Source organism: Syngnathus floridae, chromosome 16 (genome assembly GCF_059516105.1).
Source record: "Syngnathus floridae isolate MCC-2025c chromosome 16, RoL_Sflo_1.0, whole genome shotgun sequence".
NCBI classification, from domain to species: domain Eukaryota; kingdom Metazoa; phylum Chordata; class Actinopteri; order Syngnathiformes; family Syngnathidae; genus Syngnathus; species Syngnathus floridae.
Window position 1 is genome coordinate 8,479,484 of NC_142428.1, and position 20,597 is coordinate 8,500,080.

The following is a 20,597-nucleotide window of genomic DNA, read 5'->3' on the forward strand; positions in this document are numbered from 1 at the left end:
ATTTCAGATTTATGATAAAACTCTGCCTTTGCGAATAACAAGGCTGATCTTTGCTGGATCGTTTCATTCATGTATTAATTAAAAAATGATTGTTAGTTGAGTGTTTAAAAAAAACATAGTAATAAATATAATTATGGAGAGGGCGCGGTTTGTTTAATAACTGTTATTAAAATATTAACTGGTACAATGCAAACAGAATCGTTATTTTGTAAAGGCACATTTTTTATACGGAATATATGCGGTATATATTTTTTTCATAAAAAAGGCAAACTTTGAGGGGCTCGCATCAAAAAGTTCCCTTTTGGTGGCCCTCATCAGCTGCGGGCCTGTATGCACACCACATGCTTGCCCATTGAGTGCAGTGAGACTTTTGATTCAGCCGTGCTGCTGCTCGGCAGTAAAGTTGAGATCAGCGGGCAAGATTAAGTGTCCTTTGTCACATAAAACAAGCTCCCGCGGTGCCGGAGAATAGCATCTGTAAAAAGGGGCCTGATTGTGGGACAGACCCGCTTGAATGTGATGCTCTAACTTCCAATCTGGACCTCCATTGTCTCCTCTCTCTCAAAAGTGGTGGGGACCCTCCCATCTTGTTAGATAAGATAGGTTAGTTGTCATCCACATGAATTTAGCCTCCTCCTCGGAGCTCAAATCCAAGGGCGCATGACTCGAGGAGACGTTTGTGCACCAAACGGAGATTCCAGGCTCCTCAGAAGAACCCCCAAGCGCCTTTATGCCAAGCAAGCCCAATACAAAAATGATAGCCCCTCAGCACCTGCACGCACGGACTAAAAGTGTGCTTTTATTCTCCAGACCCCACTTTACGCATCGCACTTTAAACAGAGTGATCTGCGAATAAACAAAGGCAGTAAACAATGGAGTGGAGGCAATGCCCATGTTACGTATAGGCAGAGTACACACAAGCATCCACACACATACACTAACCAAATTGCACACAGTGTAAACTCCGAAAAGGACGCCGCAGCTCTGTAAATTTACACAGACATTAAATTTGGCACTATTCATTTTAGACATATCCCGCTAAGCTGATTTTTTTTTTTTTTATAGCACACTGATCGATATCTCTGTAAAATAATCATTTTTTAACTAGCGGGGCAGTGAAATCTTTGCTTTGTGCTAAAGTCAACAGTGACTGAGTTTGAGCTCAAATAAATGCCGCGATGTCTGGAGCCCTTTGCAGAGGGCGCAAGGCAAAGCTTCTACAATGGGCTCCTGCATGCGTGGCTTAACTGCAGCCCCCCGGCCGTTTTGCACAGGTAGGGACACCTTTAAAATATCGAAAGTTGCATGTTAAAAGAATATATATATGGATATATATACACACAAAATGTCTACTCCGGGAATCCGCGCGCAACTCGCCGCAATCATGTGCTGATGGAAGCGGAGAGTGCAAAGATAATTTTCTGCAAAGGAGACGGGTTGGATTTCAGAACAGATCTAGTGGTGCAAAGCTGACAGGATCTGCAGATTGTTACGAAATGGAGAAGCCGATCATTGCGGCGCAGTGGACGAAACAACACTAATGAGTAGTCCGATCTGAAATATACATGCATGCGTGCATGGATAAATGTGCACTGTTTTTGATGTATGCATTATTGTGATTTCGAGTTTGTCTGAAATATTGCCATAGGGTCATATTTTGTCATGTGAGATTGAGTGAAATATTTGTTGCTTTAGGCAGACAGAAAAAAAATCAATTTTAAAAAACATTAAAAACCCCACCGTTTTCTAAATTACTTTAGTACTACTTATTTATTATTACAATTATTTTTATTACACTGTTTCTATGAGCTTTCAAAAATTTGTGACTATATTGTAAAATCTAAATACATGGTCATAAATAGTTTACACGTGCATGCGGCTGTTAGCACTTGCATATGAACCCAGAACACAACATAAAAAAGCTACAATAATAATAATAATAATAATAATAATAATAATAATAATAATAATAATAATAATAATAATAATAATAATAATAACAATAACAATAATAATAATAATAATAATAATAATAATAATAATAATAATAATAACGCTAGCCATGCTTGTCATCTTTTCCAGTGAATAAGTGAATAAATGCCACACAGGAGATGGAAATGGCCTTTTGGAAATTTGATTGGCCTTTCGGAAATTTGATGTTTATATATATATATATATATATATATATATATATATATATATATATATATATATATATATATATATATAGGCACATACATATATGCACGCACGCACGCACGCACACACACACGCACGCACACGCACGCGCTCGTTGTTATAGCAACTACATAAAGCCTGGTCCAGCCTGTTGATCCCTTTACTCCGCTAACCTGATTTAGCGGCAATTCCCATGCATTTGCATTTTTCTTGATGAAGGCTTTATACCAGACCTCCCACACAAACCATCCAGAATGTTATGTCAGGCTTTTATTGATGGGGAAAAAACATGAATGATTGACTACCCTCCAGGTTGTCTTCACAGACTAATATGATGACTTGAGCTGTCAGTATCCTATGTCATTACATGCTGCACACCTCCAAAGTGAGACATTCTCCCTGCAGCAATGCATTGCAATGCCTGAGCGACTTCTATAAATGAATCACTACTGTGTATAAGCCTTTTGCGCACCCACCCATGGGTGTTAACTGAGTGGTGCCATGCGAGAAAAGCACAGCGCATAACTTCTGGAAGAATTATAATGATAAGTATAATAATATGAAAATTGAAAGGTATAGTGATTCATATGAATGGCATTTTCGGAATGCATGCATACAAATTGACAATCTCTATGTGATTTCAGGCGGATAAATGTTGTTTCATATATAGTAGCGCGTCTGTCGCACCTTAGTCTCAAAGCGCCGCTGCTTGGAACACCCAAGTAGATCTGTCGCCATGGCAACAGCGGGACACCGGTCCAACAAGCTGTAATTCTGTCTCAGGCTTTTTCAGGGGAGGGACCAACTAGGCCAACTTAACTCCTCTTTCATGAGAAATACTCCTAATCCCATATTTTAGTAAGGCAAACTGCCGTTCCTCACTATATTAAAGACGCCGCAAAGTCAAAACGACTTGCCACCCAGCAGGCGGTCTGTTTCGGTCCACATCATTCTGCCCAAAAATCGACGTGCATCCAATTGAATATGCAATCACGTCGGACTGAAACGGAAATTACTATGACGCTATAAGAACTAATATTCTAAACGAAAACTAAAATATAATGTAATATTTGCAAATGTTTTGGTTTGCATAATTGAATAAAAGTCCAAGAATGTAATAATACTGCTGAAAAACAGTAGTCATTTATATATTGTACTCATACATATTGCAAGTAAGTCTTTTGATAAACTGCTGATTTTAATTAAAAACACATATATGATGTGCTCCAGCACAAAGATATGTTAAAATCATTTATGCAAACATTTCAAAATCATTTCAGGCTGAACAGTTACATTTGTAAACTGAGCAATTTTTTCCCAAGAGTAATTAAGTTCTTCACTTAATAAAGAAATTTGATATAAAATACAGCTACACACTAATTTTAACTGCACTTGTGGCAGATTTTAGCTACCAAATACAACGAGTTGTTTAACATGTAATTTAGATTTTGATAATGTAACACAGAAAATTCATTTATAATGAATGGCAATTTTTACTGTGAAAATATTTTTCCCTCTTATATTTGCCTTTATTCCATTATAAAACATGGCTTACAATGAGAAGCATATTTGTCCATCTTAAAAGTTGAATTCCTGTCATCCCTAAAGGTAAAGCTTGACTGGGTTGACTTTTAAATTCAACAAAATCGACAGGCGTGGCATTTATTTTGAAAATCCAGACGCATGAGGGTCATCTTGAGGATGAGTTTGGATGGAGGTGTGTGTGAGTGTGTGTGTGTTTGAAGGGCAGACAGAAAGAGAGAGAGAGAGAGAGAGAGAGAGAGAAAGAGTGAGAGAGAAGAGAGGGAGAGAGGGTGAGAATGCGGCTGCTGACTGTGATGTGTCCGCATGTCTTCTGACATGACTCTGTGACATTCCAATGTAGGACTCCTTCATGTCGGGGTGACGGGATGTTCGAGAAAGAGAGCGCGAGGGGAAAGAGACAACGAGACAGACAGAAAGAGAGTGAGGAAAAAGAGAGAGCGAGAGGTCCATCAACAATGGCCATTGAGTAGTAGGCAAGGCAGCAGCTGGTGGGACACACACTGACCTACAGGCGGTCTATTGAGGCCGGGATGGGGTGCCTTACTCTGCCCTGCTGCTTTTATGTGCCTGGAAGTGGATGGATGGTCAGTGTTTATCCTTGTGAAATATTGCTACATACATTTAAATTGTATCTGTCCCTTTTCAAAAACAGAATGACTCATTAAAAAGACGCAAGGACAGACAATGGAATATGAGTTAGGAGAAGTTCAGTTCCTTTGAGCTCAAAGCTCGTGGGGAAAGCTAATATAAAATTTTGTTAGTGAGCTATGCTAAAAGGACGCCTGACCGGCCTGCCAATGTTTTTATTTATTTATTTTCCAAAATTTTACTCGCGCTATGCTGATGGTTGCAAGGTTTTTTGAAAATAGTGGCCCATCATATTTCTTTTCCTCGCCCTACGGCCCATTCGGCCCCACATTGCCATAACGCGGCCCTTAAACTCTCTCCCCACATCCCCCTCAGCTCCAGTTCCAGGAAGTAAAGAGAGAGCTTTGCCAGCCAATCACGACGAAGGACACCCAACTCATTAAAAGTTAATGAAACCTATAAACGTGGTGCGCCAGCAATTCATTTAAACCCCCAATCCAATCTCCTCTTCCAGCAAAGGCAAACAAGCCCGTGTGCCCCCTGTGCCGTCCTCGGAATAACAAACTACGGAATATTTTGTCCTGCATATGTTCTCCTATGCAGACGTGCACTGTGATAGGCTATCTGACAATGGGACTTGTCCAATTTAGTGAAGAGCAGACTGATGTTGTGCAGGGTGGAGGAGCAGGGGGAGGGGGATTCTGTAATCTGGGCCCGACTTGAATTTAATGCCTTCACTTTATAGCACACATCTTGTCAGAAGTGGAGGTGATATGTCATTTCAACATTCATGAGAATCAATGACATTCAAGTCATGTGCTCATTTTAATACCTTACGAGCGGGGGCCAAATCTACAACAAAGTCCTGCATTATGTTGTTGTCGGAACAGGCCAAATGCGGACATCTAGTCTTTTCTCCAAAACACACCCACCTCGCCTATGTCAATTTAATAACAACGCATCAACAGCAATAAAGTGCCACTTTACAAATGTGCAAATCCAAAGTGGGTCGCATTACCCGCCCCCCCTCCTCGTCTTTAAGACCTCCGTCTCGTAGCGCTTTCCTCGGGGGACACAAATTAAATTCCCGGCATGTATAGCGCCACTGTCAGCTCACTAATGAATTCCCATACCCGAACTTGAATCAAATTAATCCCCAATTTAATCCCGTATAAATGGCGGCGTTATTTATAATGGAAAAGAGGATGCTCAGTTGAAGGATAGAAGAAAGCTGGGAGGTGTCTACAGGGCTGTTGAGCAGATTATGAGGAAGGATGAGGCCTGCATGTTCTCCCCGCTGCAGAGTAGTCCCCAGATACACACTATTAACCCTCGCCTGCTTGACGCTGACAGAAGCATCGCTGTGTTTGTCACTTAATATCCTCTCAGATTAAGGAGTCAACTGGCAGATTTATTGGCGGGAGGCTGGTTACTCTTATCTTGAAGTGGCCGACAGAAAGATAATGAAAGGTGCGCGTCGTGGAGATGATGTATTTGTGGCTGCGGTTAAATGAGCGGTGTGTTCCGACTTGCTCCGACCCGCCAACGGGTGAGGTCACGACGTTGTGGATGTGTATGCATGCAAATATTGCATCAACGTTTCCTTCACGCAAAGCTTCCTTTGACTGACGAGAAACTTCATATTGGAGTTGGGGTTAAAATCATTGCGACGCTTTTACCATGCAAATCTACAATATTGGTCCCGGACGCCGTCAGACGTATTTGAGTAAAGAAAAGCAATTTCCAGATGGCGGCTTCAGGTTCAGTTATTGACGCGTGGCGCTAAGGGCTGGAACTGCCGGGCACTTCCTCCTTTGTTGGTTTTGGCCTCTTCACATAAGAGCCAACAGAGAATGACAACACATGTAGCCATGCCAACATCATGATGTTTGATATCAGCAGAGGATCAGTTGTTCATTTACATTCATAATTTGAATTCTTATGTGTCAGAAGGGCCTAAAATATAATAAAACGTGTCAAAGTCACCAAATTCAAATTAAACGGAGTAAGTTACTTGTAGTTTCCTACAACCCGCGGTGTATTGTATACTATGTATACGTTATTAAGTCAGCAGTTGAGCACGACAGACGGTTCTAAAGACAGTCTGGCAGTTCCTAGGACATTTTGGAGCCTTAAAAACCTGCTCCACCAAATGTCTGAACAGCTATGGTTTATTGAGGCATCTGTAAGATGACTCATTTTCTTGCCAAGCTTGGCTCGTGCACCCAGCTTTGTGGCGAGGGTTTGAAAACGCACATACATAGACAAAAGTTTGTTGTTTGAGTTCATCCTACCAAATCTTGACAGGCGCGCCACTGCCCATCACTTGTCACACAATTGCACCATCACAACCACTAAACACACCATTTGTGTTGTAGAAAGTTATCCCGTATGTATCCAATCCCACATGGTTGGCGGCGAAGGAGAGGTGGGGGCGTGAGGGGCCGCATAATTTGCTAGGAAACATTTTACCGAACATTTGGTGATAAAAACGCCGGCGTCAGCCTCGAGGCTTAAAGCAATTAATTCAGGATCCTGACATAAACTCTCCAATCCTTTGACAGCTTGGAGCTGAAATAAAAATGCTAGTTCTCCTGGGAACGGCAGGAGATAGCTGGCTCTTTTCTGGACTGTTTGCTCACTGGCCCTGAGAGGCAATCTTCCCCAGTCAGAATGAAATGCAAGGACACAAACAATGTACCGGCGAGAGAATGGGAGATGGGGAATGAACAGTTTGGACTATTTGCTTAGCAGAAGGGCAGCCACAATGGCCGGCCCATGGCTTTCCCATGCATCAAGCCTCTTAGTCTTAGGCCTCCCTTTGTTGCCAGCCTTCTTCTCACTCGGCCAGATAAGAAACCAGCTGCCCCGATACTTTTAATTCCCGTTAAACGGCGTACTGTATGCTCATTTGTCTGTCAACATTGTTGAATTGGACGGGTTATCGTATCTTGCTTCACCTTTGCGTGTTCTCCTTTAGGGGCTCTTGCTTGGTCATGAAAGGAGACGAGAAGAAGAGGGGATAACGGCTGACCCCTCTTCTCTTCTTAGAGGAGGTAGCACAAGTCAAGCACCGAGTTGCGATAACTATTCCGGAGAGGAAATCTTCGCTCAAAACTTACACAAGTGTAGCCTGACCCCAACAATCATGTCATTTTTACAACTGAAGGTAAAAAGGCTCCAAGGGCTCTCAAGCGACACGCTCGTTATATGACCCAAGAGAAGAGTTGGCAAACAGAGTGAAGCTAGCGCAACTGGAGGCTGGAAGGATCCATGTTGTGCTCTTTTGTTTTGTCCTGTTGGATTGTGTTTGCGTATACATTAACCGCGTCTGTCCCACTTGTGTATTCGCTCTCTATACATGGAATGCTCTCAGTCTTCCGATGGCGGAAGCCTGTTGGGAATAAAATAACAGCAGTAAATTAGTCTTGAAAAGCAAGCAACCATCAAACAAAATAAACGACAACAAAAAAAAAAAAAAAGAGAGCGTGGCGGGCTGTCAGTGGAGGATCAATACACATAAGATGAAGGAGCATATTCATGCATGTGAGCAGACACTTGCCTAAATACAAACACACACACACATGCCCATCCCCCTCTGTAAAGGTTGCCGTGTCAAGGACCCCCTGGGTGGTCAGACTGAGGATGATTTTTACACCATATGATGTTGTGAAGAAGAAACACAGCAAAGTCATTTGCTGGATTTTTCATTTTTCTGATATAAATTAATTTGGATTTGACAACACAAACCCGATAAATAAATTAAAGAACTGTACCTACAAAGACACAATAGATAAGCAGCATAAAATATGTAGAATGGATATGTAACAAAAAATAAGTAGCACCCACCCAAAAAAGCTCATTAAAACAAAAGTAACTCATCTCAGAGACTAAAAAACTGAGCAGTAAAAAACTCATTGACTTTAAATAGAAATTAATTTATTTTTTACACATTTAAAAAGTTTCGTTATCTTACCAAATAATATTTTTGTTATGCATTTGATAATTTAATGCATTCATTTTCTAAGTGGATGAAATTGGAAATTTTTGTCAGACGTTTTACTGAAAAGCTTTTAATCCATTGGATGACGTTTCAAAGAGCCTGTAGCTGTGCCAACTTCCAAGACTGCTCCAAGACACAAAAACCCTCCGTAGAACTGCAAATAATATATATATATATTTTTTTTCCGGAAAGGCCTATCGAGTTCAAGCATTGTAGCATCTCCTTATAACTACCCATCAGCATGTATAAGACCTCAGTTATGACAGGCTACATAGCTGTCTGTTTTGTGCATGTGAGAGCTCGGCTTCTCGTGGGGTGGTGCTCTCAGTGTCACGCTCCGCCAACGCTGAAATAAAGCTCTGTTCGAGGCATTTCAACACCGCTTAAGGTTGTCCACGGCCGTGTAATTTATGAGTTGAGAGGACTTGCTTTTTAAATTCACCGAGACCTGCAATCTTCCAGTTTGACGGCCAAGAGAAAAGAGTCATGTGTGTGAGTCATGTAGGAAACTTACAACACTCCTTCAATTACCCCAAACAGTGCAGTCCCAGTGATACGTGCACACTCATGGAGCGTGGCTGTTCGGGCAAATGTTGACGTGATGTCATCGCGTGGACAAACACCTTAACATGAGCTCTGTCACCTGTGAGTCGGTGGGAAGCAGAGGGGATACGGGCCCAAGCGGTTGGCTTTATGGGTGGTCACAAGGTCAGACAGATGGACAGACCAACGCGGACTCCCTCTGTGGTAACCCAAAACACTTTTCAAAATTTAAAATGAACCTCTAATATTGTCTCAAATTAAATCCATCATTAAATATATCAAATGTGTCCATACTAAGTACTATTTAATTTTTGATCCATGTTTAAAGATACTAATTTTAAATATATAATTTACAGTAGAGCTAATACATTTTTATACCCTGGCAATAGTGATGAAGGCCATCTCATTATTGTTTTTATCGCCATGTTTGGTTTAATGATTGAGCTATATGGTTTCATTTGAATCCATTAGATATAAAATGTGCTTGATCCCTCCTCTTCTTTAAATATTAGAACACACCTTAAAAAATTGTATTGCAATCCATAATGTTTATATTTACAGGAGTTGTATTTACATATAATGTGTGTTACGCTTTTTTAGCCACTGGATATTTCCATAATTTTGTGTTATTGCTAAGTCATCGAATAAATCATAGCTAATGCTACTTTATATTTTGAAATTGAATGTTTAATGTTTGAAGACATATTTGAAAAGGTTAAGCAGAAATAAATGTGAATAGTTCCAACTGAAGAATTAACAAAGGACATTGATTAATTATTAATTCAATATGATAGCTCTTATTTATTATTACTTGGTTGATAACCATGTATTAACAAAACATTAATAAGCATATGATAATATTTTATTTCACACCATAATAAACAGATTTCTGTCATTAAAATAACATTTTATTTCTTTATATTTAATAATATGATAAACAAAAACACATTATTGTGCAGCCAGAAATATTGTATCTCTTATTTCTAACACAATACACGTGATAAAACATTTTGGCATGATAACACTTTTTTAACACACACTAAAAGCAAAATTGCACAACATTTTTGGAATGTATTTTATATATAAATAGGCCTATAATGAATAATATACTAGCCTTTAAATGAAATTTTTATAGAGAATGTGAAAAACAACTGTGATTAACAAACAATAATTCATACAGGATAGCGTATAAAACTCTGCAATGAAAAACAATCTGACAATATGGGCTTATAAATACAGCAGTTAATATTCTAAGTAAAAAGCAACCAAAACCAACATGTAACGCATCACATTGAAGTCTAAATTTACATTTGGAAGTTGGAATAAATGCAAAGCCCAAAATAAATATATATATATTTAAATTTATCAACACCATAAAACAATGAACAATATACAATATAATACAAATGGAAACATGAACTGTGTGTTGCAAAATGCTATTTTAATTACAACAATTAAATAATTGTTGCAAACAAAGGAACTATCTACTCCTCCTGCTAATAATAACAACAACTTGGACTGCAAACAATGAGAGCAGTAATTTGTTTTTTGCATTCTTCCAGCTCAGTCAGACATGGCTGCTTGTGCCTCAGTGCCAATGTGTGAATGTCAACACCCTGTAAACACCTTTGACACACATGCTTGAATGTGACGGGTGAGTTAACGAAACATTCCTGGGTGTTCCCAGTAAGGGTTTACCGCTCATCCAGCATGCTGCACAGCATAAACCCGGGTCGTCTCCCCCGATCCGCAAAGAATATTCATGTAATCTCCATATATTTCCATGTATTTTTAAGATAGAAGCCTTTCATGTATAAAAGATATAAAGCAATATATGACAGAAATTCATGAGTTAATTTCATGTATTTTGAAAAAAAAAAATCCATGAACTTAAAATGAGATAGAACAACACTCTTTAAGGATTTGGGAATTTGGGAGTATAATTCCATCCCACTGCTTATCTCTGCACCCAGACTATTTGAGCGTTTTGAGATGCGGGCTCCCCGAGGACGGATCGAAGGCGTCCTCGTCGAAGCGCACGTCCCATAAATAGGAGGGTGGAATTTATCCGGAGCCTGTGTCTCTGTCAAACAGGGCTCTGCTGACTGAAGTGATCCCCGCGGGCCGAGCTCTGCAGAGGAGGAAGAGAGGGAAGCTGCGGGAAGCGCTCCGCAGATGCGTGCGTGCACTGCGCACGCGCGCGCGCTCCCAACTTCGCGCACTCACACAATGTCCCTCTCACTCGTGGGTTGTGACCGGCCCATGGCATTGGCCAGGTATGTCAACTATGTTTGCAAAGCCATCCATCACACATATACCTTCCCTCCTGAAACAGGAACTGTTGTTTGAAGCATACACTTGTTAAGCCCATCCTTTGACTTGCCTCGGCCTAATTTATTTCCTCATAGCCTGCGGCAGAATTTATTATCACCTAGGTTTTGTTCTCTATTTTCTTCTCATTGTGGCATGCACACTGAGCGTGTGTTGTTAGAAACATAAGGCCCTTGTTACCAAGAGTTACAGTTTGGTCACACGAGTGACCCTTATCGTCGGTGACCAGGGTTAGCAAATAAATACTCGGCAGTGGAGTTGAGCTGCTTGGAAAGCGGAGACAAGATTTATGGTTGTGTGAGGCTTGTGCGTGAGGATATGAGATGTTCTCAAAATGAAGAGAACCATTTCAAAATGGCCTACCAAATGAGTGGGAAATGCTGGAAGTTGATTTGGAGTTTTAAAAAAGTTTTACACCATAAAAACTTCCTTAGATGTGTGACCAAGCACAACAAATTTCATTTGGATGAGATGACAAAACTTGAATTTCTAGCAATTCTAAAACTGTTTTAGTTAATTAGTCTCTGGATAAAGCATGAATAGAAATCATGTATCAATGATAAAATTGAACTTTATGCAAGAGGAAGTTCATTGATGTAATTTAGGACTGTAATTGTGTGGAATTAATTGTCGATTAATCGCTTCTTCCAAATGCGACAAAATGGATCACGTGACTTCTAATTCAATAAGCGGAGGTAGTTTGGGGCAGAAAGATATATAAGATGATGTGAAAAGTTGAGTTCCATACATCAGCTCCTCATTTGGGCAGCAAAGAGAGACATTGTCATGGAAAATGGGCACAACAACCATTAATATTTCATTAAAAAAAATACCCATTGATTTTCTTCATACTTAATCAAGGGAATAATAATTCAAATGCAAATAAATGGAAATGTTAATTCACATGCAAAAGTTAATAGAGCAAATGTAGCCTTGATTTTATTATTTTAATTTAGTAAATAGTAAAACAAACAAGCAAAAGGACAGGATTCCATAACAATGCACTATAGATTTCAGAAAAACATTTGGGCATGTTTATAAGCCTGCTAAATAACACTTCTAAACAATTATTATAAAATTGCTAAAACACCAAACGTAATAGTGATGGCGACTTTAAATCAAACATCAAACAGATACTGCAAAAGTCCATGGAAATGTTGGAAGTGGTATGAAAAGCTACAAAGATGCAAAGTTGGCCGGTAAGGTAACTGACTAAACTACCCCCCCATTTGTCTTTGTCCTGTGTGAGGCGCAGGTATCACTGAACGTTAATGATTGACTTGAGGCACACCAAGCATCCTGCTTTGAGTGGCCACGTTTCCACCACTATATCTTTGCGGTCCCATAATTCTGTCTGACGTTCGTACAGTATTATTAGCACTGTGGGGGATTCGTGGTGGGATCGAGACAAACTTTCAAGAAATAACCATAGGAATTTGGAGGTAAACAGATGATAAGATCGTCTCTGACCCTTTTAGTGTAGTTTCATAATACTGTGCATGGCTGTGTAAATCTCCCCCTAATCTGCCTTTGAGATAAATATGGCCCCTTTCTTTTTGAAAAGTAAATTAATGCCCTGATTATTTTTTCTGCTCCACCTTTTCCAGGGCACCCGGTGATGAGCGTGAAATTAGACTCGGGCTCATTGACAGTACAAAATGGAGAGCAAACTGAGATTAGGGGATGTTAATTAATTGGTAAAATGACTTGGCTCTGTTTATTACTTCCTGCCAATCATTGCCAGTGGTGTGCTCATGACTGGAAATTTGTATATATAATTAATAATAATAATATAATTATTATTTTGTATTTTAAATAATTATTTTTTTCACTTAAAAAAAATATTTTTAGATTTTGACATGAACTTGACAAAAATGTTCATAGTAGTCCACACTTAATGCTTAGCCAATCAAAAATAATTATATAATGTAAAATAATATTTTATTAGAATGCTCTATTCTGTTACCATCAGTTTTTAGACATGATGTGATTTAGACATTTAGATGTGAAAAATATGGAGCGTGCTCAATGGCCAGGAATACAATTAATTTCCAAAACTGAAACCATTTTCATCAATCCTTTGCCAGCTACCACATTCCCATTCACCAAATGAAAACAACAATTTGACCAAGGTGTGAGTGACTGTGATCTTCAATTGTCCCTATCATTGTTTTGTTGACTACTATTGCACAGATCATGTGACAGATTTTTTCGAAACCCCTCCCGTTTTTCATCTCCATCAGCGTGCTCTGGAAAAAAACACCGAACGACATGTAAAAGGAAATGAGCCGACGTGTCCTTCCTGTCATCCGCAGATGGCTTTTGGCCTCTCCTTCCTGCCCGCTGTCATCGCGGCGGTTCCAACGACCCGACAGCCCGGCCCAGTCGATGTACTTGGCCGTATCTGCGTGCGACCTGTCTGCCATATGTAATATCAAAGCCTCTGTCAGCACCGAGCTCAATGGGAACAAAAGAGAGGCCTTCATTAATGATTAACTGTTCTAAAAGCCCCGGCTTTTGTATTCCCATGGTGCCGAGGCTATCTGGCCGCCATGTGACATGCTCGCAGCGTTTTTCGAGCAGATTGGGGAAAGCTAGTGAGCAAACACAGGTGCTTTGGAGCGGCGTTGGCGACGCTGTCAGGGACAACCACAAACAAGAGCAGCTATGCCTGGCTAAATGAATCCACCCTCCGCCTCCCCCAGCACCCCCCTGCCCCCCGTCTCCCTGTCACCGTCTAACTTGTTTGCCAGGCCGCACAGCCTTCCTTATGGAGAGTCCCTACACCCCCCACCACACAAGTCCAACGTCCACCGCAACTTCTCACACCCTCCAAAGAAACAAACAAATAAAAGTGAGGACGGCCGACTGCTTCTTTGAGGTGATGGCATTTGCGGCGGTCTTGACTAGTGGAAGAGCAAACAAATTAACGGTGTTCGAGTTTTCACTTTCCAAACCAAACTAAATGTCTTTTAGTTCAAGTGGGGCAATTCCACTGACCCCGGTGTCAACCGCTTGTGTAAGGACTTGCACGCTCATGCACTTGAAATGACCAGAACGAAATCGAGTACGACTGCACACAAAGCGGGTGAATTAATACACAGCAAAGTGACAAGTCACAAACAGATCTTAATGAACAAGTATGCATTTATTGATACTGACTTTAACTGAGAATGTGCGGCAATTAATATTTTCCTCCAGAGTGACTTGATTGTTCACCCTGACTGAGCTCCTATGTCGCTCTTTACTTTGATAAGACAATCTGATGATAGGATGGCGTTATCTTAACACGGCTTTCCGCCTGGGAGACAAATGAACAAAGTGTGATAACGGGAACAAAAGCTCACCTCTTATTGGCCCAAGCGGCCTCCCGATGGAAAAATCACCAGCGTGAAAAATTCACATTTTCATTTTTCTTCCTGGGCCTTTTAAAATCACTCACACGTTTATAATGTCTCTCGTTGGTGTTTTAATTTCATGCGCTGCAATTAACCGAGCCTATAAAGTATTTATTGTCTGGAAAGATGATAAAAACGTACTTAAACAAACATTTGGAATAAACAGCTGAGGAAATTAAGTTGTAAACACAAGGAAGAATGATGTGCAATTAGATCATGAGACCTCAGTAAAAATATAACTGGATAATAATAAAATTGCTATGTTAGTTTGTGAAGCAAGAAAAGATGCACAAAAAAGTAATTCACTTCTATCTTGACTTCTGGTGCTCACAATTTTCAATTCGCTCAGTCAGAGGTGAGTGCAAAGTCTGGGTTTTGTTTGCTCTATTTCCTCAAAATAAATGGAAGAACTCCTGCACTAAAAACTTGTAAAAATGAAAACAATGATTTTCTACTGTGCTGTATTGTCTTGATTAAAAAACAATTCTCTCAATGTGTGTATTTCAGTTTATATTTTTGCTCATTTGATTCTTTTTTGTTTGATCCATATCTGATATTTGTGTGATTATATTTGAACGGGAAGACTCCTTAAACAATTCAAAAAGGATTTCTCATGAGCAGGGATGTATTCAAAGAGGCTCATGTAATTCCGTCTCCTACCGGATTTATCCTTCACTGGCCGTGAGCTGAGTCCGATGAGAGGAGTTACAAATCCTCACTTTTAGGCTCCTTACTGTAATTCCAAAATGCGGGGGCCCAACATCTCGAGAGGGATTTCAGACAACACCTTTGTTGCCTCCTCATTGTGTTCCGCTGAAGTCGTCCACAGTCTGATTGTCTGGCCAAACTGGCCTCAGACCTCAGCGCAATCAAAGAAAAGTTTGTCATTAATGAGGGAAGACATGAAAGCTCAGCTACATGTTGAAAAGGTTCTTTTCATCTCGCCGGTCACAATGGGGAAATTTGAAAAGAGCAAAGTGTGCTTTAAGCAGCAATACACCACGTTAAGTCCTTGTCTTTTGACACCCGAAAAGAAGCAATATTCTTCTCTATGGAAAAGGTACTTGATGAGTAATGGGGAGGGGGACCTTTGTGTGGTACCTGCTTCAATAAGACATTTGACAACAAAGGAGGAGAGCCAGTTGGGATTTTTCAAAAATAAATTTGACATGACTACACTAGTGAAATAAATAAATAAATAAATAAATAAATAAATAAATAAATAAATAAATAAATAAATAAATAAATAAATATTTTGGGAATCTCCCAAAATTCCCAGTGGCCACCAGGTCTCTGTGACAAACCTGGAAATAGTCACCAGCAACACAGTGAATAAAACGCTAACCATCAAAGTAATTCCAAGTTTTGCTCAGGAAAGCATGCCCACCCTCAACTTGGCTTTTTTTTGTCTTACAAAGAGTGATAAAAACTAAATGGCAGTGGACAAATTACTCATGAACCAACCAACCACATTGGTCATGGCTCAGTGAAGGGACGAACCTGTCCCCGCACTTAACTGAGTAGGCTGGTGCTATCCGCCCATTAGCCAACCAGTCTGTCGACTCCTCTGCGAGACCTAATAAAACAAACGTTGTCTCTTAGTTTGACAGGCTTCTTTTTTCAAAGGTATTTATTACCTTCCAAAAGGCCAATTACAGTAAATGGAACCTAAAACCGGAAAGAACTAAAAATAATATGCACTCACTGGGCCACTATAGAAACAAAAGAAACACATGCACAATAGGAGTTGTAACAAACATTTTAACTTTCTCCCTTCCTGACGCCTGCTGGCTTGGACCACTTAGTGTGCATTCAACCCTCCCCCCCCTCCACCACATATAGAGCTGTGAGACAAAAGTGGTGCACGCAGGTAATGGAGCGACTCAGGTGGAAGACCTCTGGGCTGCCGTCGTCATGCGTGAGCAGCAGTCAATGACAGGCATATAGGCCAACAACTGACTTCATGCTCTATACACACATATACCAAACCTGCCGCAGTTCCCAATATCCATTCTATTCACTCGATTGTCTCCACGTCTACCTCTTTTATGAATACAGAGCATCTCCCTGGTGTTCAGTGGCTTGAGTCAATATAAGCTATTGAACCTCAGCATATGAGTCAAAACATGAAGAGAAAGGCTCGGCCATGTCAGATGAGAAAAGAATATTATCCTGGTAATTTGCAGTCCAGGAAGTAAACAAAAAGCTACTATATAAAGATAGTGTGTTGTCAAGGTGGAGAGCATCTGCACGGCGATTGTAAAATGCTTCAATATGAGTCGTCTCTGATCATCTGTGAATAAAATAATAATAAAAAATAATATGCTGCAATAATTTCTGTGAGGGTGGATTCCATGCATGGATGTGTGTGTTGCGTGTGAGACAGCTGCTGCTTTTCAGCTTTGACATACACTTGCACACAAAGATGCACACACGCACACACTCAGGTAGCAGCTGGGCAGGCTCACCTGTCATATTAATAAAACCAGACAATCCCTTCCATCAGCAACACAACAGCAGCAGCAGCCAAAGCAGACAGAGAGCTAGAACAAAAGAACGGGCGGACATGTGTATGTGTGTGTGAGAGAGAAAAAGAGAGAGAGGGGGAGAGAGAGACAGAGAGAGAGATGAAAGAAAATGAGGAATATAGGAGAAGATTTACCCCTTTGAAAAGAGCTATAGGATATTGATAGAGCCAACAATTATAGGCTACATAGAAGAAGGCTAAGGATTAAAAGCAAATATACAAAAAAAATAGTGCATGTGAGTATGATATGTAATCTTGGGAGAACAAGGTACAACCAACCTCTGCACAATCAACAAATTGACACTAACCTGGCACATTGAATATAGAATGGTGCATGCTAATTAGCACTTTTAAACCCAACCCTGATTTATTCAGATTTTTTCTATTATTTCACAAATCTCAAACTCAAGGCCCGGGGGCCAAATACGGCCCGCCACATCATTTTATGTGGCCCGCGAAGACAAATTGTGCATCAAATAGTGTGTCATTACTAGAATTGCAAATTGTCTTCACTTTTGATAATATCTGTTTTTTCAAATATTTGATCAGTCTGATTTGAAAATGAGTTATTTGTCAGTTTGTTTTGTAGCTTTTACTGTATATAATATGAGGTGCTCAAACATTTATTTGGGTTGACAGTCATAATGGCCCTGACTACAATGCGGCCTGCGAAAAAAATTAGTTTGACACCCCTGTATTATTTCGTAATGCATGGTAATATAAGTACAGCGTCAATTGTCGTCAGCCCTATCCCTTGGGTCAACCAATCAGCTCTTATGTGTTTGTGGGGTTTTCCCTAGGCGAAGGTATCCTTTGGCATCAAAGATGGACACAAGTAAAGAAGAGAACAAGAATAAAGGCAGGCAGAAAATGACTAGCCTGCCTAGTAAAAGAAAGGAGGAGTTACTGTTTGAGAGTAGCCCCCCGCCCCCCTCCTCCTCCATTAACTCCTGGAGGGCCTAGCTGCTCAGGTAGTGCTGATGCGATTCACTGCAGCCACTGACAGCATCTCCATGGGTGGCATCCTCTGTGTTTACTTTTACCTGTGGACTCTGAGAAGTCAATGAAAGCCCTAATGTGTCGTAAGTGACAGCAAAATGCAAACACTCAGGCACCCACAACCTCTTCTGACAAGCCGCTATGATTAATACAAGAAGCCATATATTGATAGATTATTTCTCCCCTCCTGCTGTGGCATAAATTAAATTAGAAGAGGAGCCACCGCACATTGTTAGTATCCTGGCAGCCCCGGAGGCAGCCGAGTGTGATTAGGCCGATTACCTACGAGGCTGAATTGACAAAAACGTGTCAGAGGGGAGAAGTAGGAAATGCTTGATAAAGAATCTTTTGAGGCCGACTGACAGCGCCCAGTGAGTGAGCATCAATTTATGGATGACGGCACAAAAAAGAAAGTTCCCAGTGTTCATCGGAGGCCAGTGAATTCAAAATGAACTCTTTTTATGAGGCTGACTTCGCCTCGGCGATGGCGTGAGCACAAAGCGGCCGACAAAGGGCGGCAGTAAAGGGGGAGTTGTGACAAGATAGCAACACAAAGAGAGAATCAACTTTCATGTGGCTCAATGCAGGCAGGAGCCCGGCCCAGCTGTTTTTAATGGCGATGCATTGACAGGAGGGCAGGCTATTTTTAATCGCGTGCACTTCTTTCAGGCCCGCACACAAAACCCCCCTTTCACACAGCTCTGTGGCTAACCTGCTGTGACCTGCATTGAATGCTGCGTTGGGGTCGCCTGCACAATGGTCACTGAGGGGAAGGGGGTACAGGGACGTCTGCAGCTGGATGTCCAGTCAAAAGATTAAAATTCCCGCATGTTGGACCACCACGATGGATAATATTTGACCGAAATCAATCTGAGCACAAATATTAGTGCAGCAGAGGAAACAAAAACATCCGAATTTCAAGTCGTGCTAACTTTGCAACAAATCGAGCTAAATAAGGTGCTAATGGCTCTGCAAACATGCACACAAAGAATGTACAAACACATCGGAAAACAAAGGGCTCTTATAACGGGGCTTGGGATCTGGATGAAAAATTCAAACAATATTAAATGGCGAGTGTCAACAGCAGACACACTTGTGCTGAGGGCCCTTCAAACAGACCGAGTAACTCAGCACACACATTACGCCGCCACAGTTCAGCCTCTTAGTGTAATGATGATGGCAGCTTTAACCAGGGTGTAGCTTTTAAAACCTGCAAGCACTCTGCTGTCCTCTGGCTTTTGGCTGCTAAAGAAAAGCAGGGTTGAGGAGATGCTCTGTCCAGGCATGTTATTTCCCCCCAAAGTTAAGGCCACGGGTCACCTGGATTGCTTGCGAACCTTCCCTTCCTCCCCGCCTCACCGGTGACCACTTCATCAGGAGCCGTTGTCCTAAAAGACGCAGATTAAGATATCAGTGGCGAGGGATTCCAACTGTTCTCGTGCACAACACGCAGCAGTAATACCTCCTGACAGGGAAGCTTTAGCACCCGGTTCACATTCTCACATCCATCAGTGATCCCTCATCCCAGGCAAGCGGAAAAAGAAACAACTCACATAAATATGTGGACCCCACGGGCTGGCACACATGGTGAAAAAGGTCACAAGGATGATACAAGATGAAGGACCACTTTTTTAAACTGAAACTTGGTGTGGTGTAAATTTTAACGCATCCTACCAGCGCTGAGCAAACAATTCAAAATATTTTTGCTAAACCATTGTCAGCTTGCAAATGGAGCGAGTGGCCACAACATGCTACATTAAATCTTAACATTGGCTAAAAAGATCCAACCTGTCATCGTCCATCCTATCAATATGCATTTCAAATAGTTTAACATGATTACATTTTAAATCCATTTGTCTCCACTTAAACAATTTAGAGCTAAAGTGAAGATAATAATAATAATAATAATAATAATAATAATAATAATAATAATAATAATAATAATAATAATAATAATTATTATTATTATTATTATTATTATCATAATGAATACAGAGTAGAAACAGTATTATTATTATTATTATTATTATTATTATTATTATTATTATTATTATTATTATTATTATTATCTTCAGTTCAACTCTAAATTGTTTAAGTGGAGACACATGAATTTCAAACGTTATCATGTTATTCTCTTATCCAGAAAGGTAATATTATACATAGATTGGAGCAATCAAAGATGATCCAAAATGTGAGTAGAATATTTTAAAGTAGTATAAATGCCTTCCATGTGGGAAGGTGGCACTTGTGCTGGTTCCTCGCCACCACCTGCCACCTATGCTAAGTGGGAGGGGCTAACAAAAAAAACCCGAGACAGCAGGTGCGCTGTTATCACCGCCATAGAGTGGTAGTTACAAGGCCGCATGACAATCGACAGGAAATGAAGCCGTGCAGCTGAGTGTGATAGCTGATTTTAGAACGCTCAATATTATCTTACACATATTTTGGTTTTATAAGGTAGCTGATTAACGTTAACTTCATGAAT

General features: G+C 40.5%; 1 long non-coding RNA gene across 1 annotated transcript; it reads left to right on the forward strand.

Annotated features, from left to right (window-relative positions):
* The first annotated feature begins 1,120 nt into the window (after positions 1–1,120).
* LOC148385506 (uncharacterized) lies at positions 1,121–15,079 on the forward strand. The gene is made up of 3 exons (XR_015863408.1): positions 1,121–1,274; positions 10,952–11,133; positions 13,504–15,079. It is a non-coding gene; the product is annotated as an uncharacterized LOC148385506 (long non-coding RNA).
* The last annotated feature ends 5,518 nt before the right edge of the window (positions 15,080–20,597 follow it).